The following is a 15,250-nucleotide window of genomic DNA, read 5'->3' as shown; positions in this document are numbered from 1 at the left end:
CAGGGAAAACATATTATTAACTATGGAAAACAATGCTGCCTCTCTTTCCTAGTCCCCATTTGTACTTATTCTAAAAAATGGAGGAAAATTAACAAACTGTATTGATAATGTTCTAAATTGATTTAGAATACTATAAATTTCACCATGCTCCTACAAAAAAAAAGGAGTGGCTTGTAGCCTTGTGTCATGGCTCATGCCTATAATCCTAGCTACTCAAGAGGCTGAGATCTATGAGTATTATGTTTGAAGCCAGCTCAGACAGGAAAGTCTTTGAGACTATCTCCAGTTAACCAACAAAAAGCTGGAAATGGAGGCATGTCACAAGTGGTAGAGTGACAATCTTGAGAGGAAAAAGCTAAGCAAGAGTGTGAGGCCTTGAGTTCAAGCCCTAATAGTAGCAACAACAACAACAAAAAGTATGCAGAAATTCAGAGGAAAGAAATAAGAACTGCTGTCCCAGTGTGGATAATACCAGTAACTGGGAAGCTGTGGCAGGAAGATCACAAATTCTAAGCCAGGCTGGCTACAAATTGAGGCCTTAACTCAAAAATTAATAATAATACTGTATTTGTTCACACATGACATGACTGTAGAATACTGCAAATAAGTAAAGTTTATAGCAAGGTTGCAGGATATAAGAGTAATATACAAGTCAAACATACTCCTACATATCAACAACTGGAGTTTAACATTGAAAACACAATACTACTGATATTTGCACCAAAGGATGGCATACAATCTGCCATTGGTGGTTCACATACTCCTAGTTATTTGGGGGTACGGGGTAGAAGGATCCCAGTCTGAGGCCAGTCTAGGCAAAAAGATCATGAGATACCATCTCAAACAATATCTGCTCATGGTGGAGAGTCATGACTTTAGGCCAGTCCATCTTAAAAAAAAAAGAAATTGAGTGTTCCTAGCTACTCATGAGGATCATGGTTCAAAACCAGCCTGGGCAGGAAGGAAAGACTCTTATCTCCAATAAACCACCAGAAAACTGGAAGTGGAGCTATGGTTCAAAGTGGTAGAGCACTAGCCTTAAGTTGAAGAGCTGAGGGACAATGCTCAGGCCCAGAGTTCAAGCCCTATGACTGACAAAAAAAAAAAAGAACGATACAGAGAAGATTAGCACGGCCTCTGTACAAGGATGGCACACAAAGCATTCAATTTTCAACAGAAAAGGCTGGTTGTGGTGGTACATACCTGTCATCCCAGCTACAGCAGAAAGTGTAAATAGAAGGATCACAATCCAAAAAAGCTTGGGCAAAAAGTGAGACCATAGAGTAGATAGTTTCTGAGATAGCTCAGAAACAACCAGAACAAAAAGGACTGTGGAAGCATGGCCCAAATGGTAGCATGCCTGTCTAGCAAGCTCAAAGCCCTGAGTTCAAGCCCCAGCACCACACATTAAACACACACACAGTCCTTGAAAGATACTATTAATGAGAATGTAAACAAAGCATCAAGAGGGAGAGTGGGCAAACACATCAAAATAGTCAATGTATAGTCGTGAAACGAGCTAGGAAGCTTGAGGGGATAGGTGGGGCTGGGGTGGGTAAAGTATACACCCAAACATGCAAGATTGAACAGCAGTGTCTGAACAGAACCAAACGTCTTCATCACCTCCAGAGCGGAAATAGGTTTCTTTTTCTTTTCTTTTCTTTCTTTCTTTCTTTCCTTCCTTCTTTCTTTCTTTTCTTTCTTTCCTTCTTTCTTTCTTTCTTTCTTTCTTTCTTTCTTTCTTTCTTTCTTTCTTTCTTTCTTTCTTTCTTTCTTTCTTTCTTTCTTTCTTCTTGTTGTTGTTGTTGATTGTGGGGCTTTAACTCTAGGCTTGGACACTGTCCCTGAGCTCTTTGGCTCAAGGCAAGCACTCTACCGCTTGAGCCACAGTACCACTTCCGGTTTTCTAGTGGTTTATTGGAGAAAAGAGTCTCACGGACCTTCCTGCCCGGGCTGGCTTTGAATGGTGATCCTCAGATCTCAGCCTCCTGAGTAGCTAGGATTACAGGCGAGAGCCACCAGCGCCCAGCTCAAAAATATTTTCTTAAGTAGAAAAAAGAAAGCACTAATCAGAAAGGAAAATAATTGATGGATTTAAACACGTAAAGATTCAGTACTTCCTTGGCCAGATGTGATGGTACACACCTGCAACTCCAGCACTCAGGAGTCTGAGGCAAGAAGATGGGGAGTTTGAGGCGTATCTAGACTACACTGTGAGATCTTGTCTTTAAAAAAAAAGAAAGAAAGAAATCCAGGCCAGGCACCATGGCTCAGGCCTGTAATATGAGCTATTCAGGAGGCTGAGATCTCAGGATCAAGGTTCACAACCAGTCCAAGCAGGAAAATCCTTGAGACGTATCTCCAGTTAACCAGCAAAATGCAGAAAGGAGGCTCACATAGTAGGACACTAGCCTTGAGTAAAAAAGCTAAAGGAAAGTGCTTAGGCCTTGGGGTCAAGCCCTAGTACCTGCACACACACACACATACACACACACACACAGAGTCCAAGCACATGATAGAGCCCAAGACAGCTCAACCCAGCATTGCCCCAGTGTCCCCCTGCCAACACCCCCAGCACCTGGGTGTAGACTCATAGCTCTGTGTTCCTATGAGAAAGACTCAGAAATAGGATCTGAACACTTGGAATTGAATCCTGGCTTTGCAGCTAATTTCTTTTGTAACTTAGGGCCTGTGTGCCCCTGTGGGTAAAAGAAGAAGTGCACGAGCTCTTAGAACCACTTGGCCCACATTCATTCACAGGTGCCTTGCTCTGTGCCAGAGCCTAGGCTCTGTCTAAAATGCTGGAGAGGAACCCTTATAGGAACACAGAGCGGGTCATTGGATCAATCTTAGAAAGCTTACTGGAAGAGGTGGTGGTGCTTAGACAGAGTTTTATGGAATGAGTAGTATAGACAGATGAAAGACTAAGGAACACACTCATGGCATACAGTATACCAGAGGCCTCATGTGACTCTGAGAGGCACCATGGCAGCTCTGTGGAGTTGGGACTGCACGGGGGTGCCCGGAGCCCAGAGAATGGTGTGAGGCTGATGGCAGGCCCCACGTTGATTGCACAGTCTGGGCTGGAGGCTGGGGGCAGGGGCTCAGGCTACAGACAGCTCTTAGTGCATGGAGGCAGAGGAGATGTAGAACCAGCAGATAGCATCAGCCAGCGCTTCCTCCCCACTGAGGAAGACAAGGGCTGTGGTTCTCATACTTGACATAGCACAGATGCAGGGCAGGTGCTCAGAAGTGTTGGGTTTTGTTAAAAAAAATTATATGTATGTGTAATAAATATGTGTGTTATATGTATATATACATTATATCTTATATATAAATTATATATTATATATACCTTATACACACATGTGTGTGTGTATATATATATATATATATATATATTTATATTTAGCCAACTATAATGATTCACAACTGTAATTCCAGCACTCAGGAAGCTGAAGCAGGAGGATCATGCACTGATGGCCAGCCTGAGCTACATATTAAGACCTTGTCTCCATAGAAAATATATATAATTAAATTCTGTGGTCCGTGCCTGCAATCTTAGTTACTCAGGAGGAGGCTGAGATATGAGGATCATGGTTCCAAGTCAGTCCAGGCAGAAATGTCTGTGAGACTCTTATTCCCAATACACTACCAAAAAGTTCTGGCTCCAATGGCAGTGTGCTAGCCTTGGGCATTAAAAAGCTTAGAGACAGCACCCAAACCCAAGATGGCACTATACATATATGTGTGTATGTATATATGTATATAATACATATATATATATATATATATACACACATATTCCTTTAAACTTAGGAAAGCTGAAGAGGTTGGGGAAAATAAGTAAAGCTGGGTATCCAAAGTGGGGGTTTCCACCACTCCAGAGCTCCTGGGCTCTCTGCCCGTGAAGGTCTCTGGCAACCTTGGCAGGACTGGAGGATGGGGAGGCCAGGGGCAGGAATCCTTACTCCTTAGTGAATTGCCAGTGGAGACGTGGAGATAAGGTGTAAGAAAACCTCCTCTAGGCCTTTGATGACAAATAAGAGAAGGGGTGGGAGAAGAAGGGGGAAAAAAGGAGGAAATAGGAGAGAACAGTGGGTGGAGGGAGGGTTTAAACACCACATGGGTTACTTGCTTATAACCAGTAAATCAGCTCTGAGCCTCAGTTTCCTCAACTGAAAGATGGACAGGAGTAGTCCCTGCTTCTTAAAAGTAACTGGTAAGCCAGGCACCAGGGGCTTACACCTGTAATCTTAGCTACTCAGGAGGCTGAGGTCTGATGATCATAGTTCAAAGCCAACCCAAGCAGAAAAGTTCATAACACTCATCTCCAATTAACCAGCAAAATACCAGAAGTAGAGCCATGGCTCAAGCTTTGAGGGGGAAAAAAAAAGTCAGGCAAGTGCATGCACAAGGCCCTAAGATCGAGTCCCAATACCAGCATGGAAAACAAAAATTACTGGGAGTATCAAATGAAATGTAAAGCCTCAGGCTGTCTGTGAGCTCCTGGGGATCCTCGGCCATCATTGGAGGCAACATTCCTGGTGCTGTCCCTCCTGCCCAGCCACAGGGCTGGAGGGAGACCCTATGCTGAGCCCATGAAAGTGGAGCCTGAGTAAGTGAACTATGTGTGCAAAGCATCTGGCACACAACCTGCCAATGCCACAGTCCCTGAAATAGAGCCTTATCATCCCTTTCACCCTATCCCCGAGCCTGGCACCAAGCTCAGAACTCTCAGTACCAAACTCTTCTTCTTGTTTTGTGCAGAAGCAACTGAGTCACAGAGCTGAGTGCCTGCTCAGCTGTGTCAGTCCCACCCACAAACAGGCCAGGCAGCGCCAGTTTCCTGTATGTGTGGGTAAGGTAAGGCTCCCAAGCAGGGCAGCACAGAAACATTGAGTGACTGAGGCACTGAAGGAGACAGAGAGGGAAACCAGAGGAAGATTATCTCAAGCAGTAAGTCTGTAAAACCAAAAGAGCCCAGGCTGGCACCAACCCCAGCCTGGCACTGGTTCTTGGGAGCCAATCAGAGCCAGACACGTAGTCATAAAGGCTCATTAGAGCCAAGCATTGGGCCTTGGGAGCCAATCAGAGCCAGGCACATAGTCATAGGGACCAGTCAGAGCCAAGCATTGAGTCTTGGGAGCCAATCAGGCAGGCACATAGAAGCCAATCAGAGATAGACATTAGGTCTTAGGAGCCAATCTGAGCCAGGAACATAGTCATGGGAATCAATCAGAGCCATGAATTGGGCCTTAGGAGCCAATCAGAGCCAGATAGGGACCATCAGAGCTTCAGGGACCATCTCTTCCAAGGATGCTCACACTGGAGAGCCTGATAGTCAGGTCTTGGAATCCTATCCCAGTCCTACTAACTCCCAGCATCCAGGGGGCGTAGTCTGGGAACCTGCACTTTCATCCCAGTGTCCAGGTAATGTTGATGCAAGTGGCCGTGGGCCCAGCCCTGTCTTAGGGAGAAGCTCTTGTAGATTACATGGCAAACCCTAAAGAGACACACTGGGCAGTCAGGTGTCCAGGCTCTAGGCCCCATAATTCCTGGTGCCTGTGGGTAGAAAAATGGGAAAGGATGGACAGAGAGGCAGAAAGCCTAAAGAGTACAAGACAACAGTGCCCACATGCTCCCCCGTGGATGCTCCTCCTTCCTCAGGCTGCATTCACACTCTGTCCGTTTTCCAGGCAAGGGGAGTAAGTCTCAAGAGGTGACGCAGACTGCCCAACATCTCACAGCCAGAGATTTGAATCCAGGCAGGATTTGAACCCAGATCTACCTGAGACAAAGCTGAACTTCTAACTCCTGGGACACACTGCCTCACAGAAACAAGAAAGAGCAGAAGGAAGGAGGGAAAAGGAAAGAGGGGGTGAGGAGCAGAAGGGGAAGGGATGGTAAGAGAGGGAAGAGACTGCAGCAGAGAGTATTGAAGAGGCCCCAAGAAAAGGCAGGGCAGGGCAGTGCGCCCTTTGTGCCCACTCGGGTGGCCCAACCAGGCTGGCTGCTGCAGACGGGAGCGCCGGCCTTCCCTGTGCCCTGCGGTTGCCATGCCGACCCTCAGGCTATGTTTGTGGATGTTGTATTTGATTTCACACATTTGGAACTCTAATTACGTCATTTCGCAACACAGGGTTGTCATGGCAGCCAGCCCCAGGTTCCCTGGGTGGCTCCCACCTTGGGGGAAAACGGGAGGGGCTGGGCCAGCTTCCCCCACCAAACCTTAACCCAGAGCACCCTGGAAGGGTGAGCCAGGAAGGTGGGATTGAACAATACCTCAAGGATCAATCAACATCTGCATTGGGGGAAACTGAGGTCTGGGGGGGAGGCACACACTTCCTAATCCCCAGCAAGTGCTCCCCCGAAACCCCACCCCATATCACCTTCCAGTGGAGTCTTGCACACCTGCCTGCACAGGGGCTGCCCAGACACCTGGCACCCGGCAACCAGCCTGGCCATCTGCCTGGCAGGCTCTCCCAGGCACTTCGCTTCTGCTTCACACAAAACATGCACGTCTGTGCGAGCGTGGAGGAGGGCGGCGTGGTTAAGAAGACAAGCTTCAGCGTGGGAGCTGTGTTCAAATGCAGACTTCCCACTAAGCAAGCGTGAGCCTGGATGAGGGGGCCACCCACTGCCCCAGAGAGGGTGATCAGGTCCTGATCCCAATGAAGGGCCTGTCACAGCACACATGGCCTAGGGGCCTTGCCACCTTCGTGCCTCTGTCTTCTGTCTCCCTCCCTCCCTCCTTCCTTCCGTTTCTCTCTCTCTCTCTTTCTCTCTCTCCTCTCTCTCTCTTTCCCTCTCTCCTCTCTCTCTCTTTCTCTCTCTCTGCTCTCTCTCTCTCTCTCTCTTTCTCTCTCTCTGTCCACCCCCGTCTCTCCCTCACTCCCTCCCTTCTTTTCTTCCTTCATTTTGCCATTGCCTGGTTGCTAACTTCTTGCTCTGTGACTTTGGGTAACTGATTCTCCCCCTCTGGGCCTCGGCACTAATGATACTGTAATAATATTGGTGGTCCTCTGATACTCACTTCCTTGTCATCAATCTCTCTATCCTGAGCCCTGAATTCCAATTATTGAGGTTCTTAGCTGCTGGCTCCCATCTACTGGGCACCGTTGAATAGAAGGGCTGCTGGACTTTGCTCAGAACCTCAGGCAGCAGCACTGGGTCTCAGCAGTTCTCTGCCAGCTGCAGAAGAGCAGAGGCAGAGGCTCCCATCTGTAGCTCTAGGTTGGGATCGGGGGATCATTGCTGTGCCATGAGGCTCTAGAGCAGATGACAACACCTCTCCAGAGGCTGAGGTGAGGGAGATTGTAGCTCAGGACCAGAAAGGCAAAAGTTCACGAAACCCCATCCCAACCAATAAAAATAAGGGTGTGGTGGTGTCTGCCTATCATCCTAGCTACACAGCATAAATAGGAGGATCAAGGTCTTGGCTGGCCTGGACAGCAACAAAAGGGCTGGAGGTGTGGCTCAAGTGGTATAGTGCCTGCCTAGCAAGTGGGAGGTCTTGATTTCAGAACATAGTATCACGCAGAGCTACATACACACACACACACACACAGAACATAGTATCACGCAGACACACACACACACACACACACACAGAACATAGTATCACACAGAGATACACACACACACACACACAGAACATAGTATCATGCAGAGATACACACACACACACAGAACATAGTATCACGCAGAGCTACACACACACACACACACACACAGAACATAGTATCACGCAGAGATACACACACACACACACACACAGAACATAGTATCACGCAGAGATACACACATACACACACAGAACATAGTATCACGCAGAGCTACACACACACACACACACAGAACATAGTATCACGCAGATACACACACACACACACACAGAACATAGTATCACACAGAGATATACACACACACACAGAACATAGTATCACACAGAGATACACACACACACAGAACATAGTATCACGCAGATACACACACACACACAGAACATAGTATCACGCAGAGATACACACACACACACACAGAACATAGTATCATGCAGATACACACACACACACACACACAGAACATAGTATCACGCAGAGCTACACACACACACACACAGAACATAGTATCACGCAGATACACACACACACACAGAACATAGTATCACGCAGAGATACACACACACACACACAGAACATAGTATCATGCAGATACACACACACACACACACACAGAACATAGTATCACGCAGAGCTACACACACACACACAGAACATAGTATCACGCAGATACACACACACACACAGAACATAGTATCACGCAGAGATACACACACACACACACAGAACATAGTATCACGCAGATACACACACACACAGGCATTTGGTTACCATCAGACTTTCACAGCAAAAGATCTACCCCAAAATCTGAGAGGCAACTGTTGAAATTACCATTGTGTGGGTGAGGAAAATGAGAAGCAGAGAGGTGACAGGACTTTCCCAAGTTCTTAACAGCTGTGAGTAGGAAGTCTAATCCTCTGACACATGCCATGCACTCATTCACTTACACACACACACACACACACACACACACACACTCACTCACGATCTCCTGGAAAAAGTGAGCCATTGGTTCCTCGGGTGTGCCTGTGCCCTGGGGCAGCTGACACGGGTCGCAGGCAAGGGTTTTCTGGGATGCCCCAGTGTGTGGGGGGGAGGTTCATGCTGTTCTCATGGCTGCCTCCACCCCCCACCCGCCCCCCACATCCCTGGATGCTTCCCCAGACCCAGAGCCAGGACCAACATGACTCGTTTCCCCTCCATGCCGCCTCCAGCTCCCCTGTACTGGAGCTTGCTGGAAAAATCCTCCTTTGCCACATGTGTGGGGGACGAGCACTGGGCCGGTGCCCATGCAGCCCAGCCCAGCCAGTCAAGTCGCCATGGGGCCCAGCCTTGGCTGGGAACAAAGCCCCAGCGTGGGGTCCATTCAGCCTGGATTCAAACCCTCATTTCATGGTTCCAGCCCTTGGATCCTCAGAGCGGTGGCCACCTTCCTGTCAGATGGAGGAGGATGCTCCCTTTGGAGCCAGGAGAGGAGAGGAAGGAGGGCATGGGAGGGCCTGATGTGGAGATGTGTGATGTGCTCAACTGCCAGCTGAGCATCCATAGCCACCCTTGTAGAAACAGGAGGGCCAATGAGATAGCATGACTCATCTTCCTGGGAGATGGGAAGACAGGACAGGGGCTAACCAAATGTTGCAGTATAAGCCAGGCGCTGGCGGCTCACACCTGTCATCTTAGCTACTCAGGAGGCTGAGATCTGAGAATCACAGTTCAAAGCCAGACCTGGCAGGAACGTCCATGAGACTCTTTTTTTTTTTTTTTTAATAAGGTTTTTTAATGTGAAAATACAAAGGGGTTACAATTACATGAGCAAGGTAATGAGTACATTTCTTATCAAGCATTGTTGCCTCCTCCTTTGTTTTTCCCACTAGAAAACCGGAAGTGGTGCTGTGGCTCAAGTAGTAGAGTACTTGCCTTGAACTAAAGAGCTCAGGGACAGTGCTCAGGTCCAGAGTTCAAGACCCACAACCTACCAAAGAAAAAAAGTTCTATAAGCCAGGCACTGGTGGCTTATGCCTGTCATCCTAGCTACTCAGGAGGCTGAGAACTGAGAATCACCATTCAAAGTCAACTCAGGGCAGGAAAGTCTGTGAGACTCTGATCTCTAGGTAACCACCAAAAAGCCCAAAGTGAAACTATGGCACAAATGGTAGAGAGCCAGCTTTGAGTGGAAAAAGTTAAGGGACAGAGCCCAGGTCCTGAGTTCAATCCCCAGTACCAGCTTACACATGTGCACGTTGCTACAGACTCCAACTCATTACAAGAGCCTATGCCCTCAGACAATGGCACCATGGGCTGGAGTCTGGAAGGGCTTCCTGGAGGAAGCAACAGCAATGCATTCTGATGTGTGCAGGGGATGGGTGCACCTGCAAAGAAGCAACATGGGAGATAGAGGGACACTGCGGGACAGGGCCCTGTCCCTGTCCCTCTCCCTGCTGTGTATCAGGGAGCCAGGCTTCACAGTGAGCCACAGGCAGGTGGTACAACCCAGGACCCTGGGGAGATTACAGGGCCAGAAAGACAGAGGTGGTGGCTGGAAAGATGGATGGCGCCCTACCAGGGAGGGCCAGGAAATCTAGGCTAAGTTAGTCCTAGAGGCTGTGGGGAGCTGCAGAGCGTTGACACGAACAGATTCGAGATTTACAAAGACTCTGAGTTAGGAGAAAGGAGGCTTGGGTGGGGGTCCTGCGTGCAGGCCCTAACTCCCAGCCCCTGGCGCCACCCATACAACAACCACAGAAAGATCAACCATCAGTAGGCTTCGCAGCTAACGATGCAAATAGAAAAACATGGGAAACACAAGATGAAGAGAAAGTTTCAGGCTGTGGATGCTGAACATGAAATTGCAGGCAAGAAACTCAGAGACCAACAGATAAAGGAGGGGAGGGAGGATCTGAGACAAACCAGTAGTAGTTCTAGTTCTTGCTTATCATGGCAAAAATAAAACATATGCTGCACTTACATGTCTTCTCTAAGCTGTACCCTGTGCACCATGCAAAAGTCTCTTATTTTCCTTATTTGTCAAATAAGGTCTCATGTTTATGTTTGAGCCAACCTGGACCTCGATCCTCCTATTTACACTTTCCATCAGGTGTGCACCATCTTGTTCATGATTGGGATGGAATCTCGTATTTATGTCCAGGCTGGCCTCAAACCGTGACCCTCCAGATCCCCACCACTTGAGTATCTAGGATACCAGGCCCACTTAACCATTTTTATGTTCACAGTTCTGTTAAATACAAATGTATCATGTAACCCTCACTACCACCCCTCCCCAGGCCTTGTACATCTTTCACAACTGAAACTCTGCACACATTAAATGTGAACCTCCTTCCCCTGCCTCCTCCCACCACCTCACCACCCCCAACCGCCACCCCTGGACCTGACACCTCTAAGGACTCCTATAAGCAAAGTCATGCTGTGTTAGTCCTTGGGTGACTAGCTATTCACATAGCACACTGTCCTCAAGGTAGATCCTTGACCAGGCTACTTCTGGTTTGGCAAATTGCCAACTAAGTAGGACATTTTGGTAGAATATCAGGATCTGGATATCGGGGAGAGGCTGCACTGCAAGCCACAAGCAAGAACCAGAAAGCTTAGGCAGCATGAGGTGTCAAGAAAAGAAGCCTGATGACCCCCCACATTTGAGGAGAGGACAGGGGAAGCACACACGTAGAGACACACAATCATCCAAGAGACAGGAGCAAAGCCAGGATGCGCAATGCCACACTTGCACCACCTGAAAACTCCTCTCAGGGGCTTAATCAAGCCAGTGGCTCACACCTGTCATCCTAGCTACTCAGGAGGCTGAGATCTGAGGATCAAAGTTCAAAGCCAGCCCGGGCAGAAATGTCCATGAGATTCTTCTCTCTCCAGTTAACCAGCAAAAAGCTGGAAGTGGAGGCATGGCTCAAGAGGTAGGGTGCCAGCCTTGAGAAAAAAAAAGAAAGAAAAAAGCCAAGCGAATGTGTGAGGTCCTGACTTCAGGCTCTGGTACTTGCACAGGAAGGGCTGGTGACCCTGATAGCATATGGCAGGCCTGCAGGCCCAGAGCAGGGGGCGGGGCTGGGGAAGCTCCCGGAGTCCCAAACCATCCCTGCACAGACCACAGGCTGGTGGAGACCCAGAGGTCTCAGAACATTGGGTGAGTGGGAAGGACTTGGTGGCCAGAAGCAGGGCTCAGCATTCAGGTTTGAGTGGAGGCAGCTCTGAGGGTAGCATGGTGGAGGGAAAGTGTGAGAGCCATGATATGATGGAATGTAGGAGGGTCCAGGGAGACAACGGGCGGGGGGCTACAGGGAAGGTCTCCAGGGGAGGCAGGGGGCTCAGTGTCCAGCATGTGGGAAGCATCCATGGGATATCTGCTAGTGGTCCTGGTGAGGGGACAAAGCAGAGACAGCAGATGTCACAGGTGTGGTTATTTGGTTATCTAGTTACAGCCTGTTTTACAGACAGGAAAGTAGAGGCCAGGGAGAAGAAGAGATTTCCCCAGAGCCCCACGGGGAGTAGCAGCGCCGGGCTCTGGCCCTGACAGCTTGCACCCATCCTCCATGGCCTCTGTTTCTCTATTTGGTTGGTTGGGGTGAGGGTGGGAAGGCCAAAGGAAGGGGGTAGACAAATGAAGAGAGGAAGGAGAGGAGAATGCAGTCATAATATTAAATCTATATCCTATGAAACTAGGAAAACTGAAGGTAAGGGTGGTGTTGGGAGGGATGGAGGAGAACAATGAAAGCGGTGATATCAATCAAGAGGCCTGATTCTCATAAAAACTGGCATGCTGAATTGAAACTCCTTCTTATAACTACTTAAGCACAATAAAAGGTAATTTTGTACAATAAGTGTTAAAGACAGTTATAAATGTTATCAACAAACAGAGAGGCAGAGAGAAGGTACAAAAGAGATGAGCTAGGCACTGGTGGTTCACCCCTGTAATCCTCGGGGCTGAGATCTGAGGATTATGGTTCAAACTCAGCCCGAGCAGGAAAGTCCGTGAGACTCTTACCTCCAATTACCCACCCACACACAAAAGAAGCCAGAAGTGGAGCTGTGACTCAAATGATAGAGTGCTAGCCTTGAGCACAAAAGCTCCGTGACAGTGCCCAAGGCCAGATTTCAAACCCTAGGACTGGTGGGGGGGGGGGGAGCTGGTACAGTGGCTGGCCCATGGCCCGTGAAGATCTGGGGCCGCACAGAAGCTCTCAGAGTGACACCTGCCCTCCCCAGCCCTGTCTTCCCCGTCACCTCTGCATTGACAGAACTTTACAAACTCCTGGAAGCTGTCAGGCCCCGAGGGCTGCAGGGAAGAGGAGGAAATGCTGATTGACAGGCCACAGGTGACAGGCGCTGCCCTGGGAGCCCACGTGTGTGGTGAGACCATGGAAAGCAGAGCACCACCCTCCACACCCAAAGCCCCTCCCACCTCCCAGCCTTGTCTCCGCCCAGCTCCTTTCCATCTGCCACACACTGCTGGAGCCATCTTCCTGCTCGGAAGTCCTTCACGACTCCCCAGTGCCTACAGAAGCCCTTTCCTCGCACACCAGGCACTTCATGACTCAGCGCCACCATCCACAAGTCCCCCACTTCCAATGTCATCCTGTCTGGACTCTAAGCCCAGGATCATGCCATTCCCCACCCCTCCATCCACAGGTGAGTCCTTTCCCCTCTGCTAGTCCAAGTAGGTGAACACAGAGCCAGAACCCAATGTCCCATGTCCTCTGGGACCATCCTGTCCTTCATTTTAAATTATAATTAACCATAGTTCAAAACCACTCTCACCTTGGTGTATCTGAGATCTCCCGGTCCCGTTTCAATAGCCTGAACCACCTCTCCAGCACACCCTGCTGTCTGCCATACCTCCTCTGCTCTGCCTTCCCCCAATTCCCCCTCCACCACCCTGCCCCTCAATCATGCCTCGGGTTCTGCTCAGACTACAGGACAGAGATGCCAGGCTCTGGCCAGCAGCAAGATGGAGCTGAGTGTTTCACTCACTGTCTGGACACATTCCTGGACCCTCCCTGCCACTGGCCTCCTCTCTACCCAAGACCCCTGCTTTCTTCGACCTGCTGAGTCTCCCGGGCAGCCTGAAGGTCACCCCCACAGCCCTGCTCCTCCTCCTCTCTGCTGGGACCTTCAGGATGGCCAGGTATGAGGAGCACTGGCTGCCCTGTCATGGCCTCTCCAGGGGCTTTCCCAAGGTCATGGCCGTGGCCCTCCAGGTTTCTCTCTCAGCATGCAGAACTAGAGTCACCGCCGAACCATCAGTCCATGTCACCACAATAAAGACAAGGCCACCAGAGACGGGAAGACAGGATTCCATGAAAGACAGCCAGGCAAACCAGAGCTATACCCCAGGCAGAGCCCAGACCTCCACTGGGTCTGGGGCTTCATGATTCCCCCACCTGCCTCCCCATCAGGCAGTGGGGAGAGGAAGAAGTCACTAAATGTGAGCTGGACACACCAGGTCATGTGATCCTCACGTCAACCTCTGTTGTTTCCATTTCACAGAGGAGTAAGGGGATCATCCAAGAGGAAGTCCCAGATCTCTGGGCCAGACCTGAACTACAACCTAGGCCAACTCTTTAATATCTTCACTGCGCTCCTCAATGATCTTCTCCCCCAACCTCCACAGTAGCTGGGACTACAGGCATTCACTACCATGCCTCTACTAAGGCTGGATCTTTTTAGAGAATTAACTCAACTGGATTTGGAGCAGGGTTTTTATTCTTTATAACAATGACTGCAGCAGACATAGGGCACTTCTGCTTAGGCCAAGCACCTGAGTGGACATTTTACATTGTTTTTAAACTGCTTTGGTGGAGTAAAAGTAGACAACAACACACACATAAAGGTGGACATAATGTAACATGCCTATAGTACCAGCACTCAGAATGCTGAGGGAGGAGGATTATAAATTCAGGGCTTGCCTGAGCTACATGGTGAGTCTGTCTCTAAAAACAAAATAGCTGAGCCCAGTAGAGCATCTCTGTAATCCCAGCTATTCAAGAGACTGAGATAAGAATGACCATGATTCGAGCTGGGCACTGGTGGCTCCTGCCTGTAATCCTATCTACTTAGGAGGCTGAGATCTGAGGATTGCTATTCAAAGACAGCCTGGGCAAGAAAATCCATGAGACTCTCATCTCCAATAAACCACTAGAAAACTTGAAGTGGCGCTGTGGCTCAAGTGGTAGAGCGCTAGCCTTGAGCTGAAGAGCTGAGGGACAGCACCCAGGACCAGAGTTCAAGCCCCACGACCGACAAAAAAAAAAAGAAGAAGAAGAAAGCATGATCATGATTCAAGGCCAACCCAGGCAAAAGTTCATGAGATCCCCATCTCAACCAATAAGCCGAGTGTGGTGGTATATACTTATCAGCCCACCTACTTGGGAAGCATAAATAGGAGGATCTAAGCCCATGCTGGCCCTAGTATAAACATGAGACCTCATACAAAAAAAAAAAAAAATAACTAGTAGCACAAAGGACTAGGAGGGTGGCTCAAGAGGTAGAGTGCCTGCCTAGCAAGTGCAAGGCTGTGAGTTCAAACCCGAGCACCGTCAGAAACTCACACACACACACACACCACATACCATGTAACTTTGTTCTTATTTTTAATTTACTTGAAA

General features: G+C 49.0%; 1 pseudogene; it reads left to right on the top strand.

Moving 5' to 3' along the window:
- The first annotated feature begins 1,079 nt into the window (after positions 1-1,079).
- On the top strand, positions 1,080-1,172 carry LOC122115344 (annotated as a pseudogene).
- Positions 1,173-15,250: the final 14,078 nt, after the last annotated feature.

The sequence above is a fragment of the Dipodomys spectabilis genome, unplaced genomic scaffold, assembly GCF_019054845.1.
Source record: "Dipodomys spectabilis isolate Male_0828 unplaced genomic scaffold, ASM1905484v1 ptg000118l, whole genome shotgun sequence".
Lineage (NCBI taxonomy): Eukaryota > Metazoa > Chordata > Mammalia > Rodentia > Heteromyidae > Dipodomys > Dipodomys spectabilis.
This window is presented reverse-complemented; position numbering and strand designations above follow the sequence as displayed.